This window comes from Ursus arctos, unplaced genomic scaffold (genome assembly GCF_023065955.2).
Source record: "Ursus arctos isolate Adak ecotype North America unplaced genomic scaffold, UrsArc2.0 scaffold_8, whole genome shotgun sequence".
In the NCBI taxonomy this organism is placed as follows: domain Eukaryota; kingdom Metazoa; phylum Chordata; class Mammalia; order Carnivora; family Ursidae; genus Ursus; species Ursus arctos.
Window position 1 is genome coordinate 48,843,871 of NW_026623100.1, and position 27,731 is coordinate 48,871,601.

Here is a 27,731-nt window from a genome sequence, read left to right on the forward strand (position 1 = left end):
CAAAAAATGAGGCGCTGGAGAAGACTTGAAGATCATTGGTGGAAGTGGATGCCCCTCCAAAGGTCTGAGGTAACTTCTTCTTGATTGGTTGGAAGTGGCACTTAATACGTGGCCGTTTCTGACTGTGGAAGTGGATGGTCCCAAGTGAAAGCAAGAGTGGGAGGCGAGTCCCTGGTGGCGGGGAGGCGGCCGACCTTAAAGGAGCTGCCACTGTGGTTCTTCTAAAGCCTGCTCTGTTGGGAAAGGCAAAAGCGAAGCAAGAAAAATAAGTGACGGTACAGGAGGTGTGGTCCCCAGAAGTGGAAGGGACAGGGCGGGCTCGGGAGAATACCCTGCTTGTGGCCACGATGGTGCTGAAATTGCAGCTTGCTAGAGATGCCGGTGACCTACAGAGGATCCAGTCTATCTGACACGCCCCCTTACTCGTTATAAAGGGAAGGAGCCCAGGCCCAGTGCGTTGCCCTCATTTGTCTGAAGTCACACACCTAGTACTTAAGGCTCCGTGACTTTATCCAAGCCTTCCGACCCTGGTGTGTCATCCTCTGTACCTCACTATGGGGCTCCGACGAAGAAAGATAAAACTGCAAAAGTCCAAACTGCAGAAAATTTGTATGTTCAACTAAGGCATTGGAACTTTTCACACAGCAGTTAAAGAGACCCTGAAAATTTTTGAGCAGATGAATGAAACGGTAAAATGCGTCCATCAGCAGCGTATTCAAAAGAATGACACCAAAGACAAGTAAGCTAGCTGGGAGGCTACTGCCTCATCAAAGATGAAGATTTTTTTCTTAAAGACATTGGCATACAAACATGCTCTAATTTCCTCCTTCCAAAAGCAAAACAAAAAGCCCCACTTCTTCCTCCACCTCCTGCCACATTTCCCTACTCTTCAGAACGGCAAAACTCTGCAGTGTTCTAAAATCCTTGTCTTCAATTCCTCTTCTCTCCCTCTCAAGCACACTACAGTTGGTCTTTCAACCTCACAATTCCACCAAAACTGTTCTCACTGAGGCCACCATTGCTAAAAAGACAATTCTGTCTTCACCTTATCAGCGATATTTAACCCAGTAACTCAGTCCTCCCTGCGAAAACCCTTTTCACTGGTTTTCCTGCCCCAGAGGCCCGGTCATAACCCTCATTAGGTGTCATTTTAACTGAATCACCTTAAAGACCTTATCTCCAAATACAGTTACATTCCGAGGTACTGGGGGGTAAGGACTTCATAGGAATTTGGAAATGGGGGTACACAGTTCAGCCCCTAACACCTAGATATTTTCACTTCTTTTAAGGCTCTGTTACCTTCCCCGTGAAGCCTCTCCTGACCACCCTTTTTAAAAGTGAAACATCTCCCACAGATCACTTCCTAAACACCCCCTGCTTTATTTCTCTCCTTAGACTTTAAATACTGAAATATATATACCTGTTTTGTTTATTGTCTGTCTCCTTCTACCCCTATATAAGTTCTAATGAGGAATTGCTCATCGATGTATTCCTAAATAGAGCCTAAAACAAGGCAAGGTGTTTAGTGTTTGATAAATATTTGTTCAATGAATGAGCGAATGCATTCAACAGGACAGAAGGGAAAGAGACAAATGGAAGGGGAGATTGTATTTGCTGTAGATTGAAGGGGGTGATTAAGGAAGCAAGATCCCAGAGTATTAGGGGAAGCAGAGGTATGCCTTCCATGTTGAAAGTTGAAGAAGTACCCCTAAAGAATAACTTAACTTTGAAAGAAAAAATAGGTGAGAGAGTTCAAACTAGCTGATCATGATTTACTTAATAAAACAGAAAATAAGATTTCCTGCCAAAGTGATATTTAATAGATAATATAAGAAAGGTGTCAAAAAAATTAACAGGAGCTGAAAAATGATTGTTGACTATTTGTAATGGCCCATTTGAAATCAGCTAGTGTGTATATGTTTGTGAACCTAGTCTTCATGTTTTTTTAACTTTTTCCAAAAAATGATCATGGCATGAACAGTAATCTGAGCTAATGAATTAGGAGTCTGCTTGCCATCTGCAATCGATGTGAAAGTTTTATTTACTCATTACCATTTAGCAAGTACCATGGGAATAAGGATGTGAACAAAACAGGCATGGTCCCTGCCCCTCTGAAGCTTAACATTTCTCTAGTTAAGGAGACTGACACTACTTTAATAATCACACATATATTTATATTATGAAAACAAAGTAAGTGCCATGAGGAAAAGGCACAGACAGAAGAGCACAGTGGTGGAAAATGCCAGTAAGGACAGTCAAGGTTTATACTCAGAAAAAAAACATGCGAATATTTCCATTTTGGAAAAAGAAGAGTCATAATCATGAGTCATGGTCAGCTGACTGGAAGAATAACTTGAAGGAGGGAAGAGAGAAGCTGCCGGTTTGGGGACAGCATGGAGAGTCATGGTGGCTGCATGGGAACCCTGGACTAGGAGTGTGAGTTCTTCAGGAAAGTGTAAGAGTAGTTGGAACCAGGCAGGATAGCTGATCAATGAGCCTGAGCCAGGAAAAGAAGCTGGTGCTTAAGTATCTGAACCAGGGTTGCCCAGTTGATTCTAAAACTGAGCATGGTCTGGAAGGTGAACAAAAGAGGTCAGTGATTTCGAATCATAGGCTCAGTCTATTAGCGGAGAAATTCTGTACTTGGTGCTGCCTGAATTTGCCCTCTGTCAAGAGCTTTCCTAAAAGCCCCGCTAAGAGACTTCTGCTTACCTTTCACAGGCCAAGAAGATGTACAATAGTCATCCGGAGCTAAAAAGGAAGCATACTGCCACTCTGAACAAAACTAGGGTTCTGCTGGTGAGGATGAAGGAGAGAATTTATAACCCACACTATTGCAATTTAATACGTGTACCTATATAGAAAGTGCCTGCTTGGATAAGTTTCAACAGATGTATACACCAGCCAAGGTAACAGAACATTCCCACCGTGCCTGAGAGCTTCCTTGTATCTCCTCACAGGTCCTTCTTCCACCCCAGGTCCTGGGTAATCACTGATCTGTCTTCTGTCACAATAGATTTTCTAGAATTTTTAATGTAATTGTACGGTATATGCTCTCTGTGTCTGGTTTCTTTCACTCAGTATAATGTTTTAAAATTCATACATGTTCTTACATGTTGCAACACTTTCTTTATTTTTATGGCTGAGTTGTATTCCATTGCCCGTTGGTATACATTGGGATATTTTGGGGCTATTGAAGATAAAGCTGCTATGAACCTGTATGTACAAGTCTCTATGTAGGTGTAAGTTTTTATTTCTCTTGAGTAAATCCCTAGAAGTGGAATTATTGGCTCATGTAGTTGATGTACGTTAACTTTATATGAATCTGCCAAACAGTTTTCGTCCGCTGGCTAGGTTAGCCAATCCCCAGGTGAAGGCTGTGAGAGTATAAATTTCTGTTGTTTTAAGCCATTGCATTTGGGGATGGTTTCTTACACAGCGTTATTATGGCAATAGTCAACTGATACAGCCCTGTATATTTCACTGTGCGGCAAACTCTATTGGGTGCCTACCCATATAAATTCTTCCCTTTGTAAATGCTTTGAATTGCAATCTCACTAAAAAAGGTATATAAATGTCCAATAAGCCATTGGACAATGTGTTCCATTGTGTTCCAAAGTGGTTTCAAAGTGGTTTCATTTTACACCCCTACCAGTGGTGTGTGAAAGTTCTGGTTGTTTCATATCCTCAACAACATTTGATATTGTTAGTCTTTTAATTTTTGCTTTTCTAGTGAGTGTGTGGTGGTATTTCTTTGTGGTTTTGTTTGAATTTCCGTGATGACTAATGATTTTGAGAGTCCTTTGATGTGCCTGTGTAACATTTATACATATATGGAACTCATACCCTTCACCTGGGGGTCAGTCTAGCCAGAACACGTCTTTTTTTTTTTTTTTTTAGAGAGAGAGCAAGAGTGTGGGGGAGGGGCAAAGGGAGAGAGAAAGAATCTTTTTTTTTAAGATTTTATTTATTTATTTATTTACTTATTCATTTATTTAGTGAGCAAGCAGGAGGAGGGGCAGAGAAAGAGGGAGAGAGAGTCTCAGGCAGGCTCTACACTCAGTGCAGAGCCTGACATGGGGCTTAATCCCATGACCCTGAGGTCATGACCTGAGCCAAAACCAAGAGTTGGATACTTAACCAACTGTGTCACCCAGGTGCCCCTAGATTTTTTTATGTGTAACATTGTAGAAATAATTTTAAAAATAATTTTTAAAATATTTATATTTTATTTTATTTATTAAAATAATTTAAAATTTTTTTTAAAAAATTAAATATAATTATTGGCTCATCTGGGTAAACCTCTTTGACATTTCAGGCCCAAGCTTGCATTTGTACTTATTGAATTAGCACCAAGTAGTACTATTTTAATTCTCATAAGCAACAGAGAAAAAATAAGCTGCATATTTGTATATGAAAGATCCATTCCTGTCAAATAAAAAAACAAAAGACATGGTGTCCTCTGAAAGCAAGTGTTCTACATGCTTCAAATAAAGAAAAGTGGTGAGAGAATCAAATCCTCATACCACACATAATTTTATAAGGGGGCAGACTGAAAACTGTATCATACCTGTCAATATTTGAACAACTGCTTCCAGCTCTGATGTAATTGGGTTTAGACCAAATATCTCACAGAGAATGATGGTAAATTAGATTAAAAAAAAAACAAACCAAACTTTGAAGGTATTGGAAAGCAAACAAGGCATCTAGGATTCAAAGGGCTAAGAATAGGAAAGAAAGAAAATATAATGAGATCAGGGTAACATTCTCCATCATTCCCTGCCTGACACATTTGCTGAATTATAAACAAAAAAGTGCAGCCTAGAACCCAAGCAGAGAGGTGCCTCTTAGGGAGCTTTGAGGAGTCTCAGGGCTACCAGAACAAAATGGAGTTCAGGGCTAGCAAGAGAGCCAGGACTGGAAGGGCTCCAATCCCAGAGAAAAGAGAATTATTGAAAAGTGAGCTGGTATTCCAACTCCTTTTCCCACTAAGCATGTGCTGATTCCTTAGCCATGCACCATGCCGATAAGAGATCAGAAGCCCAGCAGAAAGAAGCAGACGAGTGAAACAGTCTCGTGGTGGTGGTGGTTGGGGGGGGGGGGGCGAGTCAAAAAGTGGAAGTCAAGACCCAGCAAGGAGTTGGAGCTCTGAAAAACACCTCCAGTTGAGACTCTAGACACACTACGAAGGGAAATAAGGACAAAGGGGAAATAAATTTGCCTTAAAAAACCAGCCTCAAAATACTGTATTCCTTAATTGGGTTAGGGTGACCTGCCCCTACTCTTTCTGCCAGAAGAAAGTTAAATTATCTCTGGAGAAGGAAAGCATTATATAGAGCTTCTACAATTATTCATACACAGTGTTTAGCATTTAAGCAAAAATCTACAAGTTATGTCAATAAATAGAACCAAGTGACAGAAAATCAGAAGAAAAACACAGAAATAGATGAGATCCACAGAAAATGGAGATATTGAAGATATCAGACACAGGCTATAAAATAATTATGATTAATATCCCAAGTGCATTTTCTTCCTCTGTGTCATTTCATGGTTTGATAAAAAGTTCATTTGTTTTCTAGCACTGAGTACTACTCCATTGTCTGGCTGGACCACTATTTATTTATCCATTCACCCGCTGCAGGACATCTTGGTTCCTTCCAGTTTTGGCAATCATGAATACAGCTGCTATGCACACCCACGTGCAAATTCTTGTGTGGATATAAGTTTTGAACTCCATTGGGTAAAAGGTAAGAGTTTATTTAGTTTTGTAAGAAACCAGCAAACTGTCTTCCGAAGAAGCTATACCATTTTGCATCCCGCCAGCAATGATTTAGAGTTTCTGTTGTTCCACATCCTTGCCAGAATTTGGTATTGTCAGCGTTTTGGACTTTAGATCCTGTAATAGGTGTGTAGTGGTATCTCATTTTAATTTGCATTTCCCTAATGACACATCATTTGAACATGTTTTTATGTGCTTATTTCCTATCTATATATAGCAAATAGGTATTTATTCAGGTCTTTTGCCTATTTTTTTTATTGAGTTGTTCTTTTTTTTTAATTGTTGAGTTTTAAGAGTCCTTTGTATATTTTGGATAACAGTCCTTTATCAGATACGTCTTTTGCAAATATTTTCTCCCTGTCTGTGGTAAAGTCAACCTTAAGGTAAGAAAGATTACTAGAAATACAGGGGGACATTTTATAATCATAAATGGGTTGATCACTCTCTGTCTCCCAACATGGCAGCCCCAGCAAAAAAGAAGAATAAGAAGGGGAAGACTATCTCCCTAACAGACTTTCTGGTTGAGAATGGGGAACTGGTGGAGGAAGCACCTATGTCCCTAAACCAGTCAGCTGGGCTGATGAAACTAATAACCTGTAAGGAGATGGTTCAGCCATTTGGCACAGTACTGATGACCATGTGTATCTGACTCCTTCAGTTGACCATTCTATCCTGCCCACTGCTCCCTGGGCTGCTCAGGAAACCAATATCGAGCAGACCTATCTTCCTAAATTGGCACCCTCACTGCTTTTCTAGGAAATGTTCCCTGTCCTGTGACAGAAGACACAGATTAAATATCAGTGCAGTACATTCACCATATGAACCCAGCAACCCAGAGAGGTTGAAAGATTTGGGTTATGCTAAATTTGAGGACCTGAGTTGGAATTGCTTGCTCAGTGCCCTGAGCCTCAAATGAAGAGTCTCTAGGCAACAGGAGAATCTGAGTGGACCTTGCTGCTCAAACGCAGGATAAAAGCAGGAATGATCATTCTTCTGGTGGAGAGAGAAATCAGGATTCTGACAAAATAGATACACACTGGAGGGCCCATCTTGCGACAGACAGCTTTGATGCCTACCTGCCTAGAAGAGGTGATGATAGCTTTGGAGACAAGTGCAAGATCATTATGATTTTGGCCAATATCATAATGGGCATTGGGATGTGGTACCATGATGGCCCACACCACGATATGGATTGATATGGGGGCTGGGATCACTGTGATGACTGAAGCAGCAGAGACTATGACAGAGGCAATGATTCCAGGATAGGCAGTGGCAGAAGAGCATTTGGCAGTGGGTACCATAGGGATGGTGTATACAGAGGAGGAAGGGACCAATATGAAGACAGATATGACAGAAGAGATGATTGGTCATGGAGCTCCAGCAATAATTACTCGCAGGATGATTATAGGCATGTTGATAGAGGTGTCCCCAACAAACCGCGTCTAAAGCCTTGGAGTACTTCCAAGGAGGATGGTTCCTCTGCTAGCACCTCACAGACCATTCGAGCAGCCTGTCTATGGAGGGTCAAGGACTGTTGACACAAGTGCTAAAGAAGGAAAAGTAGAAGAGTAGCTACAGAAGGGACAGGGGAGAGAAGGAACAGAGGAGTGTCAGCTGGATGAAGCAAAACTAGAATGTCAGCCTTGGGAGAGATTCCAAGCTGGCGAAGTAAAGAAATTCAAGAAAGGAAATGGTTGAGGACAGGAAGTGAGTCATCTCAGGCTGGGACCTCAACCCCATCTGGCAGAAGTGCACCAAGGAGAGAGCATGAGAAGTCTCTAGAAAATCAAACACTCAATTAAGAGGAAGACTGTCACTCTCCAACTTCTAAACCTCCAAACCTGAACAGCCTCTAAAAGTAATGCCAGGCCCTCCACCAAAGCAGAATGCTTGGGTGCAGCAAAGTTCTAGCCCTTCTGTTGGATCTCAGGGCTCAGACACAGAGCAGCAACCCCCTGTAGGGGGTGGGGTAGTTCCTGCTCAACCATCCGAGAAAGGACCAAACATGGAAAGATGAAAATTAAGTATGTGGGATGAATGTCCAAAAGGTCAAAGTGGGACCTCCAGCTGTGGTTCAGGAGATAAGGGAAGAAAGACCACTGGAAGGAATCACATAGGAATGATGGCAAAAGAAGTCAAGTGCCCCAATCTGAACCTGAGACAAAGAACCTGAAGAAAATCTCGCCTCCAAGTTCAGTTCTGCAAGCAGGTATGCTGCTCTCTCCATTGATTGTGGAGATGGGAATGAGGGAGAAGATTACATGGAATAGATCTCTACATCCTGTGCCTCCTCCTAGTCTCTTGCCACCCTGGAACATTCGAGAGCAAATCCAGCCTCTATCCAGAAAAGATAAAATAAAACTCACCATCTCCTGGGGAGGAAAAAAAAAAAAGAGAGAAAGGGGCTCAATCTACTAGGATGATTTAATAGTTCTGGGACTGGGGGTTTTCTGGAATTTGTTTTAAAACAGAAAGTCCTGTGCACACTGGGATATATTTGTCACCTTTTATAGTGGCAAAAGATCAGGCAGCCTGGGTGTCAAACTAAGCGAAGTCTTCCTTGCGGTCTCTGGTTTGCTCCATCTCCCATCCTTCCACCAACACAGCCTCAGCTCCGCTCACCCTGCCTGAGAACCCAGTTTACAGCTCTGGTGCCTGCCTGCGCCTCCCCTCTGCGGCCACATGGCCAGTACATCTACCGTCCTGGTAGTCAGACTCCTTCTTTCTCAAGGATTTTGTATTCAAAGGAGGGAGAAAGGACAGCCTTTTCCTGCTCAAAAAGAAAAAAGAGGGTGAGGGGAAGAAATATATATACATATTTCTATATCTCTGGAAGAAGAAAACTGGTCACAGGGTTGCCTCTGGGAAAACAGGGTGGCCAAGGCACAAGGGTGAGAGGATAGGAGGGTGACTTTTTCCTTTTTCAGCAGATTTATTTATTTATTTATTTATTCATTCATTCATTCATTCATTCATTCATTCGTTCTCATACCATTCACCTATTTAAAGTGTACAATTCAATGGTTTCTAATATATTGACATATTTGTGCAACCAGGAGGGAGACTTTTAAATATAAAAAAGTCTTTTGTATATTTTGGATCAGGAACCACGATAGTATATCAATTACAACAATTGAAATTAGTTAATTAATTAATAATAAAAAAGTTGCTATTACCCTTGTGGTCTGTCATATAATCTGTCAGGAGCTCATAAACTGACTTTACTGTTTTCTCCTTGTTTCATACATTCATTCAATTTTCTTTTTTAAAAAAGATTTTTATTTATTTGAGAGAGAGCGCGTGAGCAGGAGCACAGGCAGAGGGAGAAGCAGACTCCCCGCTGAACAGGAGCCTGATGCAGGACTCCATCCCAGGACCCTGGGATCATGACCGGAGCCAAAGGCAGACACAACCAACTGAGCCACCCAGGCGCCCCATTCATTAAATTAAACTGTGCCTGGGTGGCACAGTGGTTAAGCGTCTGCCTTCGGCTCTGGGTGTGATCCCGGCGTTGTGGGATCGAGCCCCACATCAGGCTCCTCTGCTATGAGCCTGCTTCTTCCTCTCCCACTCCCCCTGCTTGTGTTCCTTCTCTCGCTAGCTGTCTCTATCTCTGTCAAATAAATAAATAAAATCTTAAAAAAAAAAAAAAGAAAAGAAAGTAATCTTGTCCTCAGGAGCACACAATGTTCATTTTATATGTTCCTAGCAAAATTGGTATCCCTACGGAGGAGCAGCTGATCTATATCCTCTTTTACATTCTGCACCCCTCAGTAGTTGGGGATACACATTTAGTGCTTATGGGATACATTCAATGAAAAATAAAATAGGGCACAAGGCATACCCCAAACAGAAGGATCCCTCAATGTTTTAATGAAAATATTGGTTGGGTAAATTTTGTTGCCAGCAATCAGGGAATGGAGGGAAGCTCCTCTAAAGACTGGGATCCAAGTTTACCCCCACTTGCCTCTCCAGGGACCTGCCTCTTGCAGAGCATTTCAGAATAGCACTCCATCCGCATTTTCAGGAGCTTGTCACCAAGCATGGATAGCACCATGAACAACGGGTAATCATACATTTGGTCTCATAACTCCCTCCAACTTGGCACAAGTTAGAACATTTTTAAATAGGTGTTTATGAGGGGGGTGGGGGAATGGGATAGACCGGTGATGGGTAGTAAGGACGGCACGTATTGCATGGTGCACTGGGTGTTATACACAACTAATGAATCATCAAGCCTTACATCGGAAACCGGGGATGTACTGTATGGTGACTAACATAATATAATAAAAAATCATTAAAAAAATAGGTGTTTATGTTCATCTTCAGTGTTCTCTCTTTCTTTCTTTCTTTTTTTTTTTTTAAAGATTTTATTTATTTATTCGACAGAGATAGAGACAGCCAGCGAGAGGGGGAACACAAGCAGGGAGAGTGGGAGAGGAAGAAGCAGGCTCATAGCAGAGGAGCCTGATGTGGGGCTCGATCCCATAACGCCGGGATCACGCCCTGAGCTGAAGGCAGACGCTTAACCGCTGTGCCACCCAGGCGCCCCTTCAGTGTTCTTTCTTAATTCACTCTAATTTGCTACAGTGAATCTATGTTGCCTGTGAGGTTTTTTGTTGTTTGTTTGTTTTTGTTTTTGTTTTTGTTTTTGTTTTTGTTTTAGAGAGAGAGAGCAGGTGGGGGACAAAGGGAAAGGGAGAGAGAGAATCTCAAGTAGGCTCCATAACCAGCACAGAGCCTAACTAGGGCTTGTTCTCACAACTCTGAGATCATGACCTGAGCCAAAATCAAGAGTTGGACACTTAACCAACTGAGCCACCCAGGTGCTCCTACCTGTGTATTTTTTAAGTTAAAAATACATTAAAACTTAAGGCCTCCTACAAGAAGCCTTCCTTGACTCCTTCTTCACCTCCCATGGTAGTTTTGGTTCCTTTAGTTTCCATAAAACCTATACTCACTTCTAGCACAGTACTTACTATAAGATATTTTAACCACCTGTTTAATTACCTAGGTCCCCTTTAGACTGTGATTTCCTCAGGGCAGGTGTTGTGCCTTTCATAACTGGATCTCTAGGGTTTTGCACGGAGACTGGTGCACAGAAGCTTTCATATTTCTACCTCCCCTAAGTGTCCTGCTTTTCACACCCAACTCAGTCAACAACTAATCCCACACCTAGACTCAAAGAGCCCAAAGAAGACTTCTCTTCGATCAGCTGACATGTCTTACTAAGCCCTGAGTACCTTACCATGTGCAATTAATAGGACAAAAATGAGGATTCCAGACAGACTTGATGGGCACACCCACCTCAGCAATGCCAGAAGTTAAGGAAGCAGCTCAGGCATGTGATTTAGGTGAGAGCTATATTCATTCATGTGTTCATACCTGTGGAATGAAAGGTAAAGAAAGGGAGGGGGATGGTGAGTTAGGGACTGGAACTAGATCTTGAGACGAGATACAAATTGGGAGCTGGAAAGGCCAGGAAAAGCATGAATCTCTGCTTTGGAAGACAAATTGATGGAGGATAGACAGAGCATCATGCAGACACTGAACTTAAAAAATTCAATTAGGTGTAGTTGGCAGAAAGGAAGGGAGGAAGAGGGAAAGTACAAAAGGGGGAGGGGTGGAAAAAAGATACAAGAGAAGTAATCATTTAAATAATACAGGTTTTTATTTTTTTAAAGGTTTATTTATTTATTTGAGAGAGAGCGAGAGAGAGGGGCGGGGGGTGGGGTGCCGGCCAGAGGGAGAGGGAAGGAAATCCTGAAGCAGTTTTCCATTGAGCGCAGAACTCAACACGAGCCTCGATCCCAGGACCCTGGTGATCATGACCTGAGCCAGTATCAACAGTCAGACACTTACCCGACTGAGCCACCCAACCATCCCAAAAATACAGGTTTTTTATTTTTTCAATGTATAAGTGAACCTATGCAACACTTCACACAGTGTTGTGCCTGAAGAGCTTGAGAAGGGAGAGGTGACATCGACTTTACCCTTAGTGTGCAGGGATTCAGCTTTGACCACTTGGATTACCAGGGGAGCTTAAAAAAAATACAGATGCCTGGATCCTACCCTCAGAAAATCTGATGTAATTAATTGGTCAGAGGTGCAGCCTGGGCTTCAGGTTAAGAGCTCCCAAGTGATTTTTTTTCCCAATTTTAAAAATTGTGGTAAAATACACATAACATAAAATTTACCATCTTAACCATTTTAAGGTTATAGTTCAGTGGTATTAAATATATTCATAATGTTGTGCAACCATCACCACCATCCATTTTCAGAACCCTTTTCATCTGTAAAACTAAAACTCTATACCCATGAAACAACAACTCCCACCCCTCATTCCAGCCCCAGGAAACCATCATTCTACTTTCTGTCTCTATGATTTTTTTCTAAGTACCTCATATAAGTGGAATCATACAGTACTTGTCTTTTTTTGTCTGGCTTATTTCAATTCACATTATATCCTCACGTTTCATCCATGTTCTAGCATGTGTCAGAATCCCCTTTCTTCTTAAGGTTGAATAATGTTCCATTGTATATGTATAATATATTTTGCTTATTCATTCATCTGTCATTGGACATTTGGGTTGCTTTCACATTTTAGCTATTGTAAATAATGCTTCTATGAACATGGGTGCACAAATATCTCTTTGAGACCCTGCTTTCAGTTCTTTTGTGTATATAGCCAGAAGTGGAATTGCTGGACCATATGGTAATTCTATTTTAATTTTTGGAGGAAACGCCATACTGTTTTCCATAATGGCTGCACCAATTTACATTTCCATTAACAGTGCATAAGGGTTCTAATTTCTCCCCATCCCTGTCAACACTTGTTATTTTCTGGGTTTTTGGTAGTAGCCATACTAATGGACATGAGGTGATATCCTGTTGTAGTTTTGGTTTGCATTTCTCTAACGATAGTCATGTCAAGCAACTCTTGATGTGCTTATTGGGCATTCATATATTGTTTTAGGAAAAATATTCAAGTCCTTTGTTCATTTTTGAATCAGGTTGTTTGGGTTTTGGCTGTTGAATCTTAGAAGGTCTCTATATATTCTAGACATTAATCCTTTATCAGATAGGGGATTTACACATATTTTCTCCCATCCTGTGGGTTGTCTCTTTATTCTGTTGATGGTATTTTTTGATGCACAAATTTAAAAAATTTTTTCATGAAGTCCAATTTGTCTATCTTTTCTTTTGTTGCCTGCACCTTTGAGGTCCTATCCAAGAAATCATTGATTGCTAAGTTGAACATCATGAAGCTTCTGCCCTATGTTTTCTCCTAAGAGTTCTATAGTTTTAGGTCTTACATCTAGGTCTTTGATCCACTGCGAGTCAAATGTTGTAGCTGGTGTTATGTAAGGGTCCAACTTCATTCTTTTGCATGTAGATATCCAGTTTTCCCAACACCATTTGCTGAAAAGACTGCCCTTTCCCTATTGAATGGTCCTGGCACCCTTGCCAGAAACCATTTAACCATTTTTGTGAAAGCTTATTTCTGGGCTGCCTATTCTATTCCATTGGTCTGTATGTCTGTCTTTATTCTAGTACCACATTGTTTTTGATTATTGTGCTTTGTAGTAAGTTTGGAAATCAAGAAGTGTGAGTAATCCAGCTTTGGACTTCTTTTTCAAGATTATTTTGACTCTTCATGGTTGCTTGAGATTCCGTATGAATTTTAGTTTTCTATTTCTGCACAAAATGTCATTGGAATTTTGATAGAGATTATATCGAATTTGTGGATCATTTTGGGTAGTATTGACATCTTAACATTTTAAGTCTTCCAACCCATGAATATGGATGTGTTTCTATCTGTGTCTTCTTTACTTTCTTTCAGTAATGTTTTATAGTTTTTTATACAAGTTTTTAACTCCCTTAGTTAATTCCTAAATATTGTATTCTTTTTATGCTATTGTAAGTGGAACTTTTTTTATTTTTTATTATTTTTTTAAGATTTTATTTGTTTATTCGACAGAGATAGAGACAGCCAGCGAGAGAGGGAACACAAGCAGGGGGAGTGGGAGAGGAAGAAGCAGGCTCATAGCGGAGGAGCCTGATGTGGGGCTCGATCCCATAACGCCGGGATCACGCCCTGAGCCGAAGGCAGACGCTTAACCGCTGTGCCACCCAGGCGCCCCTGGAACTTTTTTTAAAAAAGGATTTTATTTATGTATTTGAGAGAGAGAGAGCACAAGCAGGGGGAGTGGCAGGCAGAAGGAGAGGGAGAAGCAGGCTCCCTGCTGAGCAGGGAGCCTGATGCAGGGCTTAATCCCAGGACCCCGGGATCATGACCTGAGCAAAGGCAGGCGCTCAACCAACTGAGCCACCCAGGCACCCTGTAAGTGGAACTTTTTTATTAATTTTCTTTTCAGATTATTTATTGTGAGTATATAGAAATGCAATAGATTTTTGGGTGTTGACTTTATATCTTGCTACTTTGATTCATTTAGTTCTAACAGGTTTGTGTGTGTGTGTGTGTGTGTGTGTGTGTGTATAATCTTAAGGGTTTTCTACATATAAGATCATATCATCTGTAAACAGAGATCATTTTACTTCTTCTTCAAGTGATTTTACTGTGCAGCCAGGGTTGAGAATCTCTGTGGTTGGTCTTCATTCCTAATCACTGCTTTTAGTTGGGATTTCATGCTGTGTTGAGTGTGATTCTAGTATTTAAAGACATGTATTTGTCACTCAAAATAAGCCCCCACCCCCAATTCAAGCCTGTAATTTTATCTGGTGTTTGTCAGAGGAAAAAGTAACCTGTTTCAGTGTTGACTATGTCTGATTTATTAAGTTTATATATCTGTATTCTCTTCTTTGTGGTATTTAAAAGGTTTCACATTTGATTTTTTAAAAATCTGCCCATTACTCCCTCCTCTAACCCCTCAAAGGTACCACATTTGTTACTTCCTTATGAATTCTTCCAGAGCTTTGTTATGCAAACTCAGCTAATGCAAATATTTATTATTTTCCCACTTTAAAAACATACCATGCTCTCTATTTTGCACCTTTTAAAAATAATTTATTTATTTAATTATTTATTTATTTATTATTTAAGAGAGAGAGAACAAGTAGGGGCAGAGGGAGAGGGAGAAGCAGACTCCTTGCTGAGCTGGGAGCCTGATGTGGGGCTTGATCCCAGGACCCTGGGATCATGACCTGCACCGAAGCAGATGCTTAACCGACTGAGCCACCCAGGCACCTCTGCATCTTTTTTTAAAAAAGATTCGTTTATTCATTTTCTAGAGAGAGGGAGAGAGAGCAAGTAGGGGGAGGGGCAGAGGGACAGGGAGAGAGAGAATCTTCAAGCAGACTGCCCGCCAAGTGTGGAGCCAGTTGTGGGGCTTGATCTCAGGATCCCCAAGATCATGAACTAAGAGTCAGACGCTTAACAGACTGAGCCACCCAGGCGCCCTTGTATCTTTATTTTAAATTTAAGAATATTTTGGTATCCTAGCACCCACATCTTAAAATATCAATTTTCACTTAAAGGAACCAGGCATTCTTGGAAAAACAACTCAGTCCAGATTTGGGCAAGATATGGGCAAGATGATTTTAGAATAACTTGTTCTATAAGAAAATAAGATAGCTCTCAAAGACCAGTGGAGGATGCAGAGGCTACCTCTGGGAAAAGATGGGACAAGAAGAACATCAACAGGATTGAAAATCATCAAATGTATTTAAATCCATAATTGCAAAAGATATTCCAAAAATATGTCACTGTTGGAGGATTTTAGAGAACCTTAGTTTAAAACTGCAAAAAGTGGGAGAGTGAATCAAGCATTTCAGGACAAACTATATCATTTCAGTACAAACATGACAAGGGAGGCTTCTCTTTATAGAAGTATTCTACTAATGAAGAAGTAATGATAGAATTCGAACTCTGCCACTTCGTACCTGTGATGAATTAATGAATGTAGAGCCTAGAGCCAAGGCCATGACATCACAATCCATAAACATCCAGATGTAGTATGCCACCTGATCAAACTGCACAGGACTACTTATCGAGTCATCCTGCTACCAAAGAAATGTTAAAAATCAAACTAAATTGGATCAAACCTACAGACATAACTACCAATTCATGGGAAAGACAAGGGACAGAGGAATATTTCAAATAACTCCACAGGGATGCAATAAGCAAAATCCGGACTATGGGAAACAACAAATAAATTACTAGGGGTAAAAAGAGATGGAGGGGATCCTGTAGATTAAAAGAGATTTAAGAGATATCAACCAGTTGCAGTGTATACAACTATGGAGAAAAGAGTTAACTCAGCAGGCCTGAGACTGCTACCCTTACAAAGGCCTGCTTTACAAGGATGGCCCTTGACTGGCATCTGGGGAGGGTTAGACTGGGGAGGGTTCTCACCATTCTCTAACTAATGAGAATGGCTCACTGTGCATAAACTATAAAAACAATGTAATCTGTGTTAAATACCTGCTTTCCTACTGGGAGTCTGAAATTTTGGTATATGCTAGGCACTGGGTGCCTGTATGATCAGCCCTGAGTAAAAACCATGGGCAGGAGTCTCTAATGAGTTTCCCGGGCAGACAACATTTCATATATATTGTCATAATTTAATGCTAGAGGAATGAAATACGTCGTGTGTGACTGACTCCTTTGGGACAGGATTTTTGGAAGCTTCCTTCTGGTTTCCTCTGGACTTCACTCTATATGCCTTTTGCCTTTGCTGATTTTGCTTTGTGTCCTTTCTTTGTAATAAATCATAGCTATGAGTATGACTATATCCTTAGTCCTGTGAGCCCTCCTAATGAATCATCGAACCCAGGCGTGGTCTTGGGGACCCTAGACATCATACCTTATTTGGATCTTGATAAAACATACAAACAAACAAACAAAAAATGGGGGGGGATGAGAAATCAGGGAAATTTGAACTCACTGTAATGATACTGAGGAATTAGTTTTTAGATGCGCTAATAGTATCATAGTTCTGTTTAAGAGATATGCACATATTTTAAAATATTTGTGGGTGGAATAATACGAAGTCCGAGGTTTGCTTCAAACTAATCTGGAAGGAAGGGTTGAAAGTGGGTAAAGGTGTAGATGGAAAAAGATTGGCCATGAGTTAAAGGCCGTTGAAGCTGGAACGTGTGTCTCTGGGGCTTAATTGTGCTATTTTGTCTACCTTTGTATATGTTTGAAACTTTGTCCAATAAAGTTTAAAAATATATATTTTGGAGTTTTTAAAATTTCAGCTCAAAGATAGCTTCCTCGTTTTTTTTTTTGTTGTTGTTGTTGTTGTTGTTTTTTCCACTGATGCAGAGTATCCCACTATATAGGGTAATCTCAGTTCTATGTGATTTGCCGTGCCACTGCTTTAGGACCTGACCCTCATGTCACATGCAAGTGCTCTTAGAACTGCTTCCCAGCTGAACGCATAGAGGCTTATCCCCAATCCTCCCAAAGACATAACCATTAACCTGAAAGAACTGTAGTGTTGGCCATTCCATACCAAAAATGCAGTGATTCTTAGAGGACATCCTACTTAAGGCAACGTGAACAAAGACAAACAGTGCAGTAGAGAGTGATTGTTGTTCGCATAGGAGACCCAGGATTTAGAAGTGTCCAGAAGTATCAAGAGTCTAGAGTGGAGCAAACATGAGTCTACAGCACTATCCTGGCAGGGTCTCCAGGTCTTTGAGAAACTAGAGGAGAGAATTGTATGGCCAGAGGACAACAGGTCTGTCTCTCCAGGGTCTCTACATTCCATGGCTTGCGCTATCTTAGGGTAACTGATCCCAAAGCTTTGGGAGAATATATTAGTCAGGATTCTTCTGTGGCAAGTCACAAAAACCAACTCTAACCACTTTAGGAGAAATTCTTAAAAGGTATATTGTTGTTGGAAGGATGTGGGATATTGGAGAGCTCACAGAATTAAAGAAAAAGTTGAGCAACCAAGTCTCTGAAAGTACAGGAACTGCAGCAGCTTTGGGGGAATCTAGAAAGCTGTCCCCATGGATAATCTCTTTAAGGACAGAACCACCTCTATCATTGTTTTTTCCTGGAGTCACACTGTCAAAGTTTACTTTCCCTAGAGAGAGGGATCTTTGACCTAGCTTGGATTATCAGTCCATTCTCAGCTAGAGAAGGGCAGGGCCCCCCTGGTCAAAAGAACTCTCAAGACAGCATTCAGTGGGTGGGAGAAGGGCACGTTCCTATGGGGAAATCAGAGTTCCTCTATCAGCTGATGGGGGATGGATCCTGGGCAAACAAAACAACAAATGTGTAATACTAAGGAAAGAAGAACTCTGGGGGCGGGGCCTTAGCATGGCCAACTGTGGAGCTGGAGTTTCAGGAAGATTGGGTGGGCTTTAGCAAGTCAATATCTGGGGCTATAACCTGGGCCCTTGATTTTCTCTTCGTTGGTGTAGCCTGAGAAACAAGGGCTGCACTGGAGAAACAGATGACTTATGACTGTCCTGTCCTTTCCTGTTCAACAGAGGTTTTAAAACACTCTGGACATTTAAAAAATATAGTGCAGGGGTGCCTGGGTGGCTCAGTGGATTAAGTGTCTGCCTTTGGCTCAGGTCATGATCTCAGGGTCCTGGAATTGAGCCCGATCAGTGGGGAGCCTGCTTTTCCCTCTCCCTTCCCCCTCCCCCCCGCTCATGCTCTCTCTCTCAAATAAATAAATAAAATATTTTTTAAAAAAATATAGTGCAAACTAATAAAAGAGAAGAAAGAACACGAAAGATTCCTGAACAGGAGGACTCACTGTAGCTTAAGGCAAGAGTTCTGCTACGTGCTGTTGACAAAGACGGTTCCATCCACTGGTCCAGTTAGCCGGCATTGTGTTCAGTCCCTTCCCAGTGCCCCTGTACCACCAACTCTTGCAAATCCCACTGCTTGAGAGCCTTGTGTTGCCCACTGAGGGCTGTCGCACTGTGATGCTGAATTGTGAAAACAGAGAATGTAGCATTCCTGGACACAAAACCAGAGCATATAAATAAACTCAGGAGAGCCAGTTTAGGGAAAGTTAAGGTTATCGAACAGTGAAGTGATTTACCCAGGAAGCTGTGGAATTTCCTTCCTAGGATATCTTAAATACACAATAAAATAAATTTCTAGCTAAATACCAATTTCGAAATGGCTGTTCTGGGTGCCTCCTGTTCTAAGGCTTTTTATTCTCTCAAGAGCCAAAATGTAAAAATAGAAAATATAATGTGTCTTTCAAATATAAGTTTGATGCCTCTTTGGGCATGTTGCATAATCCCTGGCTTCCACATTCTGAAGCTTGGTTGCTTAGATTTGGAGAACATGTGGCTGTTATCTTTACTCATCAGTTTTCAGAAAGATCTATAACCTTTGGCACAGTGGTTATGAGAGGCCCAGGAGGCAGCTTAATTAATAAATTCTAATCTTGTTTTATCCACAGTCACACTGAGTCACTCTGGCAAGCTTCTGACTTCTTTCTTAGTAAGCTCCATTTCTTTCTCCTCTTTTTCCCTACGCTTTCTCTTCCTATCGCTTGTACATTTCTTTTGATCTAGCCAAGGCACTACTAATGGTATCAGGGACAGTATTTAATTCTTGGTTATCTTTGAATGTGCACAGCAGGAAAAATAAACATTTATGCTCCCGGCCTCCTTTTTGTGGTTATAGAATAATTCACATTAATTTTCTTTAAAATTAATGCAGTCATCCATAGATACGACTGGTAAAAAGGGTTTGAATCAGTGCTGATCCAGAGCTAGAAAAATAATTCAGTGTTCACACTCTTCATCATGAGTCAGTCAGTGCCATTTCCCTAGGTATAATAGAAACAGCAGTGGAGTCAGAAAATGAACAAGTCAAGTGATAGTCTTGACAGTTCCTTCCGACCCAAAGGTCATTTGGCCCTCCATTTTCATCTCTGCGTGGCTAATCCTTGCATGTTGACTCTTTCTTGGCAACATCCTGTCTGGTCTCCTGTAGTTCAGTGGGTGACCTGTCCCCAGCCGGGGTGTGGGCCCTCTGGCTAACTGCCATCTCCTCAGCACCTGTGCCCAACTAGGCACATGGTAGGCTCTGGATAAATACTGGTTGAGGGACAAGTGAATAAATGATTGACTTGAAGGAGCAGTGTTTGCCCAGACTTGTTCTCCAGCTGAGACCATGGGGACCTCTGCCCTCCTCTGAGTGCTGAGTTTGGAGAACCTCGAGGGAAAGGAGTTGCAGAGGAAAGGCCAGCGCCTTCCCACACCTCACCCTTCCTCTGACAACCACATGGATTCTGACATGGATGGATTTCAGCGTGCCAAGTCGGCCCCTCTGTTCTGCTGTAGGAACACAGGCTTCCTCTTCTTTGGCTGCACTTTAAGGTAAAAAGATGTTTCCATACTTGCCCTTTGCCAACACTCTGTAGCTTCCTCCTCTTGCTTTGAAAGCAGCTTCCTTGCAGGGCCTGAATTCTAGAAACAGGTAGTGTGTGATTATAATAAACTCTTCCTGTTGGCTTGGTGATTGTGTTTTCAGTAGGGCGGCAATCACCTGATCCTGGAGTCCAGCCCCAGCTTCACTCAGAGAGGCCAATAGTGACTCTGATCTGTATCTGCTTTTCTGAAGGCAGATGTGGCTGTGGCCTGGCTGCTAGTGGGTGGGGCCTGGAGGAACCGTGTCTTTCTTTACCAGTTTATTCTGGGCGAACTGGCAGGACCTGGCAAAGCCAGACTATGAGATGGAGGAGTGTGCCTTTGGCCACCTCCCTGATGACCATCTCCCTCTTTGCTAAATTAGGGCGGAAAAGTGTTGGTTAATAGAAAAACCTCGATCTTCATTCTGAAAAGAAGGCAGAAAGAAGGGCAGTTTATACATATCTCTGGCCAAGAGCTCTGGGCCACATTCCTCAGAATTGTTTTAAGTTTAAAGGCCAAGCACACCATGAACTTGAATGTGTAACAGGTAGCCATAAGCAGCTCAGCTTAGCTCAGCGGGGAGGAGCAGAGGCAACCTCCAACTGAGGGTTCCTGGAGGATGACGGAGAGAGAATGTTCTCTCTGAAAGGAAATTTTGAACTGTAGTACCACAGTACCAACCTGGTACCATTCTGCACAGGCATTTGGGTGTGTTCTCAGCTTACGGAGATACCAGAGACTCTCTTGTTTTGTTTTGTTTTGCTTTGCTGTGTGGCTAAAGGAGGAAACTATAATTGGTCCTCTGCATAACCAAAGCATATATATATAACAAAAACCATAAAGAAGGAAACGTTCAGAAAAATCCTTTCAATATAAACCCCAGCTCTTACAACTAGTTCTTAGTTCAGATTGTTTCTCAGAGGTGTAAGGGCCTCGAAGAAGCTAATAGTACTCCATATTTCTTATTTAAGTCCAGAAGCCCCTTTGCGCACATGCCCTAGGACAGGATCTGTGGGCATAGGCCTTTATTGTCACAACAATCCAACAAATCCTTCTTTAGTGAATGAAAGATGAGCTGGGCGTTGATGGGCTCCAGGAATGGTGAGTTTGGCTACAGAAGCCCATCACTGCACAGAAAGTGTGGGAAACATGCCTAGAGAGGACGGGGCTAGATCGCAAAGAAAAGAGCCTTCACATCAGACTAAGGGATTTGTTCTGTAAGCAAAAGGAGCAGAAAGCTGGGGAGTAATAGGAAAAGCATCTTTAGAAGATTGCTTTACAATTACTTCATGTGTTTATTGGAGAAACACTAATCCTGAACAATGCTTCTTGAAAATGGGGACAAATAAGTTTAGGAAACCCAATCCACTCTAGGCCTGGAATCTCCTGGACACTCATAAAGCACATTTGTTTTAAAGTCTCTGAGAGGTCACAAGAAACTGGCTTGACTCTGATTAACCCAGGGGGAGAGTGTACTACTGAGAACCTGGTTCCATTTTTCTAGCCAATCTCACAACAATGAATTTGTAAGTAGCCTCTTTGTACCAGAATATTGTCAATAAATTTAGTACCAGGCAAATATAACTCGCATGTTGAAACCCCACTAGCAAGTGACCTCAGAGTAAAGTTCCCTTGGTGGTAATGTTACAAGACTCAACGCTCAGTGCTTCTAACACAAAGTCTTGTGCTAATATTCCTGGGACGCTCACAGGTATAGTTCCAAGGCCTCCTAGGCTTGGGCAGTGTGTAGTTCTAATTAAGTGTCTTTTCCTCTCTGATTTGAAGAATGAAGGGGCTAGAGGGACAGTACCCTGCCTTGCTCCGACCCTCCCCCTGCTCACGTGGTCTGGTTCCGCAGGCTGCTGCTGCTCCCCACTGCCCGCATTCATGGGGACCTTCTACATGACTCTTCATCATTTCAGAGGGGTTGCTCCTAGGAGAGCTGCAGGGCCTCTGTGTCATGCTTTTCCCCCTTAATGCCACACTTCTCCTTTTCTCAAAGCATAAAACCCCCTAGCATGCTGGATATGTGTAATGGGGAAACCCGGATCTGGTGGAAAAGTCACCTCCTGTGTTAGCCAGGGTTCTCCAGAGAAACAGAACCAATAGGATGTGAGCGTGTGTGTGTGTGTAGAGACAGAGAGAGTGAGAGAGAGAGACGTATTTTAAGGAACTGGCTCATGTGATTGTAGGGGCTGGCCAGTCTGAAATTTTTAGGGCAGGTTGGCAGGCTGGAGACTCAGGGAAGAGTTGATGTTGCAGTTGCAAGACAGTTTAGAGGCAGAATTCCTTCTTCCTGGGGAGACCTCACTCAGTCTTCTCTTAAGGCCTTCAACTGATTGGATGAGGCCCACCCACATTATGAAGGATAATCTACTTTACTCAAAGTCTATTGCTTCAAATATTAATCTCATCTAAAATATACCTCCCCGTGACATCTAGACTGGTGTTTGACAAAAAAGTGGGTACAATGATATAGTCACGTTGACACATGAAATTAACCATCACACCCAGGTGTGCTGTGGAGTTGGGCCCATTCTGCCAGGCTCCTGGGTCACTTGCAGTGACTTTCCTCTCAGGCTGCTTGTCCCTCTCTGCAATCTGGGTCCACACTACAGCCACGGTAGTGTGTCAAGTGGACAGAGCCCTTCTCTTAGGTGCATCAAACCAGCTTTAGTTTGCATGGCATTTTGTAGTTTGGTCATTAAAGGCCCTCTTCCAGAGAGTTTCTTCATTCTTCAAACACTAAAAGCTTTAAGTTTAGTTATCTAAACACTAAATAGAATGACAGCGTGGAACTGGAAAGTGAGCTGCTAGCTACCAGACAACAGCAGGAAGGCAACCACGCCATCAAATACCTTGATGTTCAAAAGACTGAATTCAGAGCCCGGGAGGAGATTTGCAGAAGTCAGTGTGTCATGGGGAAGGATGAGTTGTAGACAGTCGGGGAACCTGTGTCATGTTCTGTGGGTCCAGATGAAGGCAGAGGATATTTGTAGCCAGAGTGATTTGGTTAGGCCTGCCTAGACTCTCAGCCTCAGATTCATTAAGACTATTTTCTTTCTTTTCTCTCTCTCTCTCTTTTTTTTTTTTCGATTTTATGGTTTCATCTACTAAATATCCTTTGAATTTCACTTCTCTCCTCTCTTCCCATTCTGAAATCTTACCCTTGACTTTTTTCATCTTTCCTCTTTAGAGATGCCACTGCTAGAACTTTTGGAAACCAGGCCTCCGTCACTAAATAGTACCTGGTGTCTACTCATCCAAATGGATTTTGATACTCTTTGTTCATTTTACAGAATAAACTAGCTCGGGCATCATAGTCTATTGTGAAATGCTAACTTTTCTAATTCTGGCTACTAACAACATATAAGCAGGGTTTGGGGTGCTTTTAAGTCTTGTCAAAAATCAAAAGCTTTATCTAATCCAAACTGGCCTCATTATGGACTACAGAGGCCATGGCAATGTGAATGCCAGAAAGGTGAAGGGAGAATGCATATACACTTTAGGAAGTGAACAGCACTGTTCACCACTGTAGCTCCACTTCCAGTCTTTGTAGGTGGGATGTAACCAGCTTTGAATGGAAAAAAAAAAAAAAAAAAAGCACCCAAAGCCAGAAAATATCTTTGAGCAAAAGCCTAGATATGACCTGGTACTGATGCCTATATCCTGTAATACATAACATCACATGTTCTTGAGTGCCATTATGTGTAAAGTTTGTTGTTGTTGCTGTTGTTATAGCATGGGTCTTAGAGCTAAACCAAGGGATTAGCTGCTGTAGAATACAGTAGACCACAGTAGGCCCCAAGACATGGAGCCCAAGAGTGTCACCATAATGAAAATTGCTCTAATCCAAGTGTAAAATGCATATACAATGCATATTCTTAGGAATATGACCAGTCTGAAAGCATTTGTACCCATGAGGGAACAGCATGTCATCAATACCCAATTCACTCCTGAGGCCACTTCATGGACATATGTAATGTAATGGGTATTGTGTTAAGTATCTAAGCAGGAGACTTTAAGAAAAGGGTGTTTGTAGTCCAATCTGTAACTCCCTTGTCTTGGACTGTACTTATCATGGTAACGTGGACATTTTAGTATTCAGTACCATTCTGATTTTCATGGTCTCTCTAACTAAAGAGCGAGTCCTTGGAATAGTAACATAGCTCTGTGGATTGCTTGAGACCCTTAGCAGGCTAAGAGAGGGGGTATTAGCATCTAATCTCAGTGAGACCAGTGTAAATGCTTAGCGCTGTGGCCAAAGCACAAAGTGTTTTTCATTTCCCTGGTTAGTGGTTTTCTGACTTTACTGTATATTAGATTTTTAAAATCCTGATGCTTAGGCTGTACCCCAGACCAACAAAATCAGAATCACTGGGATTGGGAAGCAGGCATCAGTGATTTTTAAATCTCCCCCCGTGATTCCAGTGTATAGCCAAGTTTGAGAACCAGTATTTCTCAAGCCTTAATATTCATAAAAATTACCTGGGGGTTTTGTTAAAATGCAGATTCTCATTAAATAGGAATAAGGTGTGAGATTCTGCATTTCTAAAACTCCCAGGTGGTGCTGATGCTCTTGGTCCACAGCTCACTGGATTGACAAGGTACCAGAAAATCCGGGTGGGATACTAAGATTTCCACTGGAGGTAGGGACAAGAGGAAGGGAGACCAGGTGCAACGGATGCTGCGGATTGTGTCCCTCCATGTCTGTTCCAGCCTCTCCTAATGTGCCTTCCTGCACTACAGAAGCAAGAAACCTAAAAACCTCATTTCCCATTGCATCTAGGGCTCTGAATCTGATTCCCATCCCACCAGTCGCAAGCACTCAGGTGATACTTGAATTCAGAACTCAGTGGGGAAGGTGGCAGGATAAGAGTTTCCCATCTTGCTCTGTGGATTGTAGCAAAAGTTCTAGAGCTGGGGTGGGGCGGCAGCCTCCCAGTGCAGTGGAGTGCCTGGTGGCCCATTTCCTCAGTGTGGATCTGGAAGTTATTCCTGAATGCTTAATCTTCCAGATTCTGTGTCTTCAAGCCTTCCCATAATGCTATACATTTTTTAACATTCTAATTTAGATACTTTCTGCATAAGCTAGCTAGGATGAGTTCTATTCTTTGAAACTAAATCTTGGCCAATACACCAAGTGCTTAGAATAAGAAAGAGCAAGTTAGTAATATTGTATGGACCAAGGGTAACATCTGGAATACAAAACAAAAAACAAAAAAAACAAAAAAAGCCGGGGTCAAAACAGATGTAGTGTACAAGGAAACAAGACAGTAGAGCCAAAAAGTTCTCATGGACACACTTGATGGCATCCAGGATTCTTTCAAGGACACAGAACTTTCCTATATGTGAAAGTCCCCCATGTTTTGTTTTGTTTTCTAGTAGTCAAAGTCAAAGATCTTTGAACTGGCATCCAACCCCTAAGAACTACTAGAATTATTAAACGTTTATTTGGAGGATATTGAAAGAATGCCTTTCGAGAAGATTTGGGGGACTCAGAGCTGACACTGAAGGAAGAGTTTAGAGGTTAAGAAAGGGAAGCTCCTTTGTTTTCCTAGGAGCCTCTATGAATGGGAGTGTCCTAAGTTTGGGGTCAAGCTGTACTTGGTGGCCAAGTTACCTTCTCTTTTGTAGCATGTTGCGTCCTAACCTTAGGGACCAAGAAATCATTGCAAGGCTTCTGAAAACCCACACAATCACTAAGTCTTTGGCTGTAGGCTGAATAAACAATGTCACACACGGATATATGACAATCTAATAAATATAAAAATGACATGATTAATAAAATACAGATATATTTAAAATCATTGGAGAATTCACAGATTTTTAATTATGAGTTTTGTTAGGTCAACAAATACTAGAAAAACAACTACTAGCTAGTAGAGGGCTACAAGACATTTTCTTACATACGTGAAAAAGAGAGCACTCATACTCAAAGATTGGGTTTCATTGCCCAGTCCTTAATGAAGTCAAGATTGGATGTTCCAGCTGTGATACAAGTATAATAGGAAGAGTTCACAGCTGGGCAAGCAGAGGAGAAAGACCAAAGGGTCTGAAAAAAGGTACAACGTCATAGACCAGCTGCCTGCACCTCACATAGAAATCCCTGGTCTACTGGAAGCTCTGGGTTTTGTTTTTCTTAAGAAGACCCCATTCTGTCTTTGATTCAGGGTCAAGGTCGGAGAGAAATCCCACTTGGAAGCGGTCTGTGGTAGCAGCATAAAAGTGGAAGAACCCAGAAAATTCTGGACCAGAATACAGTTATTCACTCATTCAACAATCTTGACTATCAACTATATGCTGGGTAAACTCATAGGCTCTGGGGATGTTTGATACCAGCCCTACCCTCAGGAAGCTCAAAGTTGAGTGAGGGAGACATGCAACTATATGGGCAACGAAATACAATGGTAAAAGTAGCAGGATGGGGTGTTTTCTGTCGGGACCATGCTGAAAGTGATGGTGGCCTATAAACACAGTGAAAGATTCAGTCCTTTATCCTTCATTTTATACAAACATCATCTCAGACTAACCCAAGAGTAAACAAGGGAAAGCTTATCTTTATAGACATCTGTCTGTTCCCTCAGACCCTAAGTGTACCCCCACTGAGGTTGGAAGAGAGAACCACATTGGCTGACAATGCCTTGTGATTAGCCCAGACGAGGTCGAGGTGTCCCCAAGCTCACCTGCCCTCCCCCTCTGCTGCCATTCTCAGGTGGCCCCATTCTCAGGCACTGTCACTAGCATAGCTATGAGTCATTATCACGGGATGTTTGTCTCTGCTCCCACCCTAGTCTTGCCAGATCAAACATACTGGCCACGGAGGCAATTAGCCATGGAGCCCTGAGCCTTGTTGACCTTGAAAACTTGGCACAGTCAGTGCAGCATATCCATTATTGATTTATAGGCTGTGTACCACGCAATTGGCTGGGCTCCATGCTGGGGCCCAGGTCCCTACTCCTCTCCCCCCGTCCCTCTTTGTTCCCAGCAGTGCTTATCCAGGTGACAGCTTTCTTGGTCCAGGTGATCTACCTTTGCGCAATCCTCTTAACTTATTTTAAACATTTATTTGATGGCTGCTCTTAGCCATACTTAGCCATATTTAACCAAATGCTCTTCACAGCAGAATGCAGAGCTGGGGGTGCATAGGTGGCTCAGTCAGTTAAGCATCCGAATCAGGTCATGGTCTCAGGGAGGTGGGATGAAGCTCCGAGTTGGGCTCTGGGCCGGACATGGAGCCTGCTTGGGATTTTTTCTTTCTCTTCTCCCTCTGCCCCTCCTACCTGCTCTCTCTCTCTCTGAAAAATAAGTAAATAAATGAATAAATGGCATATTCAATTTAATACAATAAACATTAAAAAGAATGCGGAAGTGTGTAATTCACATGCTCCTTGGCCTCAGAGGGGTGGGGGCTGGGGTATTGCTGAAGACTGATGATGTGTAGTTGAGTGTTTTCATTAGCACCGGCTGACTGGTTCATTGCCTCTGTTTCGCTTCCGAATTGCTATCCATATGCCTACACCCAACCCAAAGGTGAAATGGGGTTTCCAGAAAAGCAGGCAGCATGACCATTTGGGGGGCCTGCTGAAGT

The 27,731-nt window shown here is 42.1% G+C and overlaps 1 long non-coding RNA gene and 1 pseudogene across 1 annotated transcript; both read left to right on the forward strand.

The window, feature by feature from the left end:
* Positions 1 to 99: 99 nt before the first annotated feature.
* Positions 100 to 27,501, forward strand: LOC113242801 (uncharacterized). Its single transcript, XR_003312023.4, has 4 exons — positions 100 to 739; positions 2,722 to 2,909; positions 5,580 to 5,747; positions 26,314 to 27,501. It is a non-coding gene; the product is annotated as an uncharacterized LOC113242801 (long non-coding RNA).
* On the forward strand, positions 6,114 to 8,955 carry LOC113242792 (eukaryotic translation initiation factor 4B-like; annotated as a pseudogene).
* Positions 27,502 to 27,731: the final 230 nt, after the last annotated feature.